At 33.7% G+C, this 7,217-nt stretch overlaps 1 long non-coding RNA gene across 1 annotated transcript; it reads right to left on the reverse strand.

The window, feature by feature from the left end:
• Positions 1–3,314: 3,314 nt before the first annotated feature.
• LOC122138554 lies at positions 3,315–4,109 on the reverse strand. The gene is made up of 3 exons (XR_006155667.1): positions 3,959–4,109; positions 3,616–3,697; positions 3,315–3,399 (listed from the first exon to the last, which is right to left on the reverse strand). It is a non-coding gene; the product is annotated as an uncharacterized LOC122138554 (long non-coding RNA).
• Between the last annotated feature and the right edge of the window lie 3,108 nt (positions 4,110–7,217).

Genomic DNA, 7,217 nt, shown 5'->3' on the forward strand with positions numbered 1-7,217 from the left:
ACTGAGCATGGTTTTATCTTCTGGAGCATCAGTGAGCGTTTGAAGCTGCTGTAATAGTTGTGTTTTGAGTCCCTCAGTTGTCTTCAGTGTGAAAGGCTCTCCCTCCACTCACCATCATAGACAGCACTGTAACAACAGTGGAGTCATTCAGGTTCCTGGACACCACTATCTCTCAGCCCTGAAGTGAGACGCTCACATCGACTCCATCGTGATAAAGGCTCAGCAGAGGCTGTACTTCCTTCTTCAAACACCATCTCCAGATTAAACAACTAACACATGAATCATTACCTGTGTTCTGTAATTCATTCTCCATCTCTAATTACTGCCTCTTTCTCAAGTACTATGTAAATACAAATGCATATCTCTTTATTTATACAGCTGTATATAGAGTAAATAATGCACAAATCTGTACATAAATCTTCTGTTCCAGACTTCATACATATTATTAATTAAGTTGTACTATTTTAAATGTTTTCTGCTCTCATGCCAGATGTTGTTATGTATGTATGTATGTACCAAGAGCACCTTAAAAACCACAAATCCCTTGTGTGTCTGCACACACTTGATAAAGCAGATTCTGATTTTCTCTTGTGGACTATATGCACATGTTTTATACTGAAATATCATTCAATCAGTATCAATAAAAATAAAAAATAACAACATGCATTTTGCATGATCCCTCATTTTGTAAACATATTAAACATTTTGCAGATTTGACACAAAAAAAAAAAGGGGGATGTAAACTTTTGACCTCAACTGTAACTTTGATAGAAAGGTATGTAATGGATTACAATCAACCAAAAATTCAGACAACTGTTAGTAGTTGACACCCCTGCAACGAGCTGAGAAAAAACAACAGAACCATCACAAAAAATCTAATGGTTTCCACAACAAATACCATTACAAACCATCAACTGTTAGTCATTAAAATCAGGGTTGTTTTTTTTTTTTTCCCTGTAGTGGTGCTTTGGGACATATTCCATTAGGATTTACTGGTTTTTGACCCTCTGAGGTCAAGGGGGGTTTTGGGGGCCTGGAGAAGTTTGACATGCCCTGACTTTTGTGCTTTTTTCAGTTGCTTTCTAAACATATACATGGCTGAAGTCTGAAAACACTGTATTCAGCACAAACTGGGCTATAATTATATGTAAATAGCATGTATGTACATGATTGTGTTTTTGAGAAAACAACGTTTATGAGTGGTTAGTGAAAATTTTAAATTTTGAAGTCACTGAAATAAGGTCATAAAACACCTAGAGGAACATTTGTTCACAAGACTGTCAAACCTGGAGCTTGTAGCATAGAATTTTTGCTTCAAAATGATGTGAAAATCATCTTGTTTACTCACTCACAGAAAACAATAGATTAATTAAAATTTTCTAAGACACTTTTTTTGTTTTAAAAGTGCATATGCGAGTAGGCATCAACTATCATGAATATTAGTGTGATTCACACCTGAGAAGACAAAGACCCACATAATGATCCTTTCAGTCAGGGGTGTGACCGAGAGGAAAGAGTTACAAGAAAGAATGTGAGGACAGAAAAATAAATGTATATAATTTTATGTTTGTAGTTTATTTAGAATATATTTAATTATCCCGCAAAATAACTAATTGTTTATTAGGAACAATGAATTATGTCTTATTCCGCACAGCGCGAAGCAAACAGTTAAATAAAATAAAAAAACTTGAACAGTCTCGCTGCTTTGTTTTCTGTAGTATGGGCGTATTCAAGCCGCGAGATTCACGTGGAACATTAAAATATCAACACCGCATTCAGCGCGTGGGCGTGCTCGCATTAGATATAATGAAGGGAGACGTGAAAGACAGACATTGCGTTGTTTTCATGTGGATTACTTTATCACAGAATATTTGTTTTGGCAGCACTTGTTTAGTTTTAAAAGTAGACATATCAAGCTTTCTATAGATATATCTCTCTCATGTCTCTGTGTTGAGTATTCACTGAGTTACAGTTCATTTTAATGACGCGTTTTGTAAATGAAGACCAAGACCTTCAGACAGTACACTCTGTTTGTTTTCTTTATTTTATAAGTGCACAAAGTTTGCACAATGTTTTGTTGTTATTATGTGAGGATACAAGACCCTTTACAGATTCGATTGATGTATTGCTCTTATCTGTACGATCAAAACTGAAAGTGTAATTTAAGTTCTTTTCGGGGTTATCAGGAGAAGATGCCTCATAACGTGTATACACGGGGATCGACTTCAGAGGGTTAACAAGCCACCAATAGAAGTTGACCAATTACCAGTAGAGACCAACAGGGTCCATTACAGTTTGCATTAAAACCAATCAAATTCCCAATATAACCATTAAAACCATTGCAATTGATGTGATGTGTCTATAGTTTTTTCAGCAGAGAATATTTACACAACTATCAATACTTTGTTGACTAATTACCAAGCAATGCATAACTTTGTTCAGTCTGTGGTGTAAAAAGGTCACATTAGCAATTAAAGAAAAAAACACTTAAGCAAAACATGGACAGGTCAAAACTGTCTGAATAATTTTTGGTCCCAATTTCTTTTATTAATTTTACTGGTAGTCCACTGTATGAAGAATTTTGGGGTAAAATCTGTCACAGTTTACTTTATTTTGCTATCATCACTTTCATAAATGAAGTATAGTGTTCTGCACACACTAGTAAAAAAATATCAAAAATGATATCTGGTGTCTGAATAATTTCTGGTTTGACTGTATGTTAAATATCAGATAAAGATAAAAAAAAGAAGAATTTCTCATATTGTAGAAAATATAGACTTATATAATTATATAATATGACATGCTATAAAAAATATTTATATAAAACTGTACCTGAGATCAGTCTTTGTATCTCCACTCTTAAACCATATTGGACGATCCATAGACCGGTCACTCCTCACAGACACACAGCTGGACTCTGCTCCTGATCTCTTCTGATGAACTGAACTATAACAAAACAGATTTAAATCTTTATGATGATAATCATTTTAAAAGGCTATTAATTATTTGTCCATGTCAAATATATGTATATATGTGTATATATATGTATATATATATATAAAAAAAAAAAAAAAAAAAAAAGAACTTTAACTTAAAAATCTCCAGACACAAAAACACGAAGGAGACTCTCATCATTGACTGTATGTTAAATATCTGATAAAGATTTAAAAAAAAGAAGAATTTCTCATATTGTAGAAAATATAGACTTATATAATTAAATAATATGACATGCTATAAAAAATATTTATATAAAACTGTACCTGAGATCAGTCTTTGTATCTCCACTCTTAAACTTTTTTATAAAAAAAAGAAGAAAACAATATCATACGATTCATAGACGCATCACTCCTCACAGACACACAGCTGGACTCTGCTCCTGATCTCTTCTGATGAACTGAACTATAACAAAACAGATTTAATTCTTTATCACGATAATCATTTTAAAGGCTATTAATTATTTGTCATCATATGTATATATATATATAGTATATATATATATATATATAAAATAAATTCTTAATTTTAACTTAAAAACCTCCAGACACACAAAAACACGAAGCAGACTCTCATCTCTCATCATTGAAGGTGATTTAATACAGTGTTTATTCAAAGTACCTGCATCCTGGAGAAAACTCTTGATCTGTGGATGTTTGTGTGTCCTCCATGATGAAACAGAATCTGATCTGCAGCACTGACTCTGAATAGAAATGAGAAACAAACTCAATAATTCATTCTGAACGGATCCTGAGAGAAACAGATCATGAGAGCGGCGTTCACTCAGATACACAATGTTAGTCGTGTGTTAACAAATGATCCACAAAATATGATCAAATACAACACCAAACACCCAATCACACCACCTTCATCTGCTCGAAAAAGAAAATATTAAAACACAAAAACATACTTCCTTCTGAGTAAATCTGAAAGCGGAAGTCACTGTAAAGCACTCAGCACTCACCTTATTTACACAGATTCACAAAATCCACCGCCTTTCTATGAAGCAGCTACACGAAAATCATGGCTTAGTTCCTATGAAACACTTTAATATTCCGTATAGAATCGATTCTGACTGTTTAAATGGATGAAACATCAACTCTGAACATTTACTTTCACTTTTATTCGAGACACGAGAAACTACACGAAAATCATGGCTTTCCACGCAGATATAATTCTTAGGGAGCGTCATTAAACTCCACACACAAAACGAGCGGGAAAACGCTTGCGATCTCAAATCATTCGTTCAAATAACGCACACGTTTTAGCATACAAAATCATTTTTAAAAAAATCTAGCATTTGTACGAAAAAAAAAGAAGCAGAGTATATATCAAGCAGCAACCTCCCCGTCTCTCTCTTGAAACCTGAACAGAAGTGTCTAAAACTGTAATTCATCGACTGGCCGCTAGAGACTCGCTCCAAAAGAGAGTCGACCATGATCTATAATAGAGAGAGTCCAGACCACTGACGGAGAGAGAGAGCGAGAGAGAGAGAGAGAGAGAGAGAGGAGATGAGAGAGCGAGAGAGAGAGAAGGAGAAGAGAGAGAGAGACCCATAGAGAGCAGAGAGAGAGAGACCCATAGACCTCCCATGTTAAAATACACAATTTTACAGCAGGAAAAAACATTAGGTTACAGCTTGGTACAAAAAGTGGTTTTGGTGTATTTAGCTAATTTTGCCCTTCATGAGAGCTGTGATGGGGGTGATTTATTTTTCGAGTATCTGTTTAAATTATATTTAAGCCTCAAAGTTCTGCATAATTAAGGGCGTGGCCACTTGAGTGTACAGGTGGATCGCCGCTCTGCTCCACAAAAGACCATAACTCGTAGAGTGTAAACTGACAAAAAATGGCTTTAAAGGTTTTTATTTGTCCAAAATATTTAATTATAGTTAAGACACTGGAAATCTGGCAATTAGATGTTTTAATGAAAATAATGTCAAACTTGATTTTTACCACCATTTTGAAGTTACTCTACTCTGCCTTTGCATTGTCTGCAAAAAGTGAGATGTCACGCCAAGACAAAAGGCAGTAACTTCCACATTATATACAATATTTAGGTGCTGATCACCATTTACAGAATTATTATAGTAACCATCTGTATAAAAAATATCCAGTCAGTGGCACTAACAGTGTGTTCAGCTTCATCAGAAGTAGAATACTCAAAAACCTAAAAATAATGTGTGGATTTTATTAAAGAAATTGTGATTCAGTGTTATATAGAAAATAATGAGGACATTTTACTAATAAAACCAAGAGATGCATTTTCTTCATTTTTTTAAGGAGACTTTTTCAGTTTGGTGCTTGAATTGGGGAACTGATTAAACTAAAATAATTAATGAAAGAAGGCTGCCTATTTATTTTTAGAGAATTAGCTCAGTTTTGCAGTTTTATTTTAGAGGTTATTGTTAGTTTCCAGCATGCTTTGCATGTGGCTGGAAATGGAGAGTAAATTTTGAAAATTAAATGCTACTTTATGTTTTTGAGTGAAGGGAAGCATCTATTAATGTTTAATGTTCAGTTACGTTTGACATTTGTAAGAGTTTCTGTTACATTGAAGTTTCCATTGCAGTGCAATCGTTACCACTGTGCAGAAGAGTAGAGCTTGTGGTTATGGATACCACTCCTCTAAGACATTATGCCTTGTTTAATGAGCAGTAGCTTTGCTAGTGCGGTACTTTCCAGCATTTCTCAAGTAGTTTCATACTTGAGCTGATTGGCTGTATTCAGTCTTGTAAATGTATAAAATAACAGAATACAAACAGACCTCATTTAAAATCACAGACTTTTGAGAATAAACTTAAAACAAATGAGCACATTTCCCTAATTATATTAAATTTGTTGTGTCATAGATTAATTTAGGAGATTTCACATGATTTATTCAGGTAGATTCCATTATAAAATCAAGCCTGAAAAACTACTCAAAAATATTATATGTAATATTGTTACCTTAATTTTTTTAAGTAAATAGCTCATTAGATTTCTTACCAGTGTAGTAATCATTGGTGATTGGTCTATAACATATAGTATTGTGTTTCTTTATTTTATTTATTTTTTCTGACTGTAACAACCAGACAGAAAGTTAAACGTGAGTGGATACCGTTTTCCTACCAATTTATTTGCAATGTTCGCTAACATTAAATGATGCTAGACATACTTAGCCTGTTATTTTTACATCATATTAAATGAAAATAGCCTAATCTATAAGAACGACTTGTGGACTGAAGTGAACGCCAGCAGGAATAATAATCAGAATGATTGCGAATTAAACATCTCAGATGACGTTCATTGCAATGGATTTTATCGAGTATCAAGAAAAGGAAAAGGATTTAATTGTGAACTGTTAGTGATTTTATGTGTGATACGCTGTCACAGCATTCGAGTCCTCACACGTGCAGAAGTGTGCAGCCCCAGACTGACAGCTGCTACTAAGTCAATAATCTGCATTATATAAGGGAAAAAAAAAAAAACCTTTAAAGATTATTTATTTAGTTTATTTTAATATCCTTCTCCAGCTCATGTTCACTAAAGTATGTAAAACATTTCTTCTCATCAAGTCATAACTCTTATCAAAAATGGTATTGATTTGGGTTATTTTGATTGGTAGACACTTCAGATCCATGGCTTCTCTTAAAACTATTATTCTTAAAAAAAAGATATTAAAAATTATATTAAAGCAGAAAACACCTCCAGGACTCACAGAGCCATTACAGTTGCACTCATAAAATTAGTTAAACAAGATACGGTTTACTATGAACCACTGGATGATCCTTTAATGTTTTTAAAATTGATATTTGAGTAAATCTAAATCATCAATCTGTTGCAGATGTATAGTTTAATTAAATAAAAATTAACATTTAAGAGTTTTATTAATGTAACTAAATGTTCATGTAACTGTCTATGAAAGAACGCAGCCTCCTCATCTACAGGATCCTGTATAAAAGCACCTGCTGTTTTTGTTCACAGACAACACCAAACAAACCACGTTCATTTGCTTGCAAAAGAAAATATTAAAATATATAAGAATAAACGCCCTTCAGAGGAAATCTGAAAGCGTAAGTCACTGTAAAGCACTCAAAACTCACCTTATTTACACAGCTTCACAAAATCCACCGCCTTTCTATGAAGCAGCTACACGAAAATCATGGCTTAGTTCCTATGAAACACTTTGATATTCCGTATAGAATCGATTCTGGCTGTTTAAATGGAGAAACATCAACTCTG

Source organism: Cyprinus carpio, chromosome B9, assembly GCF_018340385.1.
Source record: "Cyprinus carpio isolate SPL01 chromosome B9, ASM1834038v1, whole genome shotgun sequence".
Classification (NCBI taxonomy): domain Eukaryota; kingdom Metazoa; phylum Chordata; class Actinopteri; order Cypriniformes; family Cyprinidae; genus Cyprinus; species Cyprinus carpio.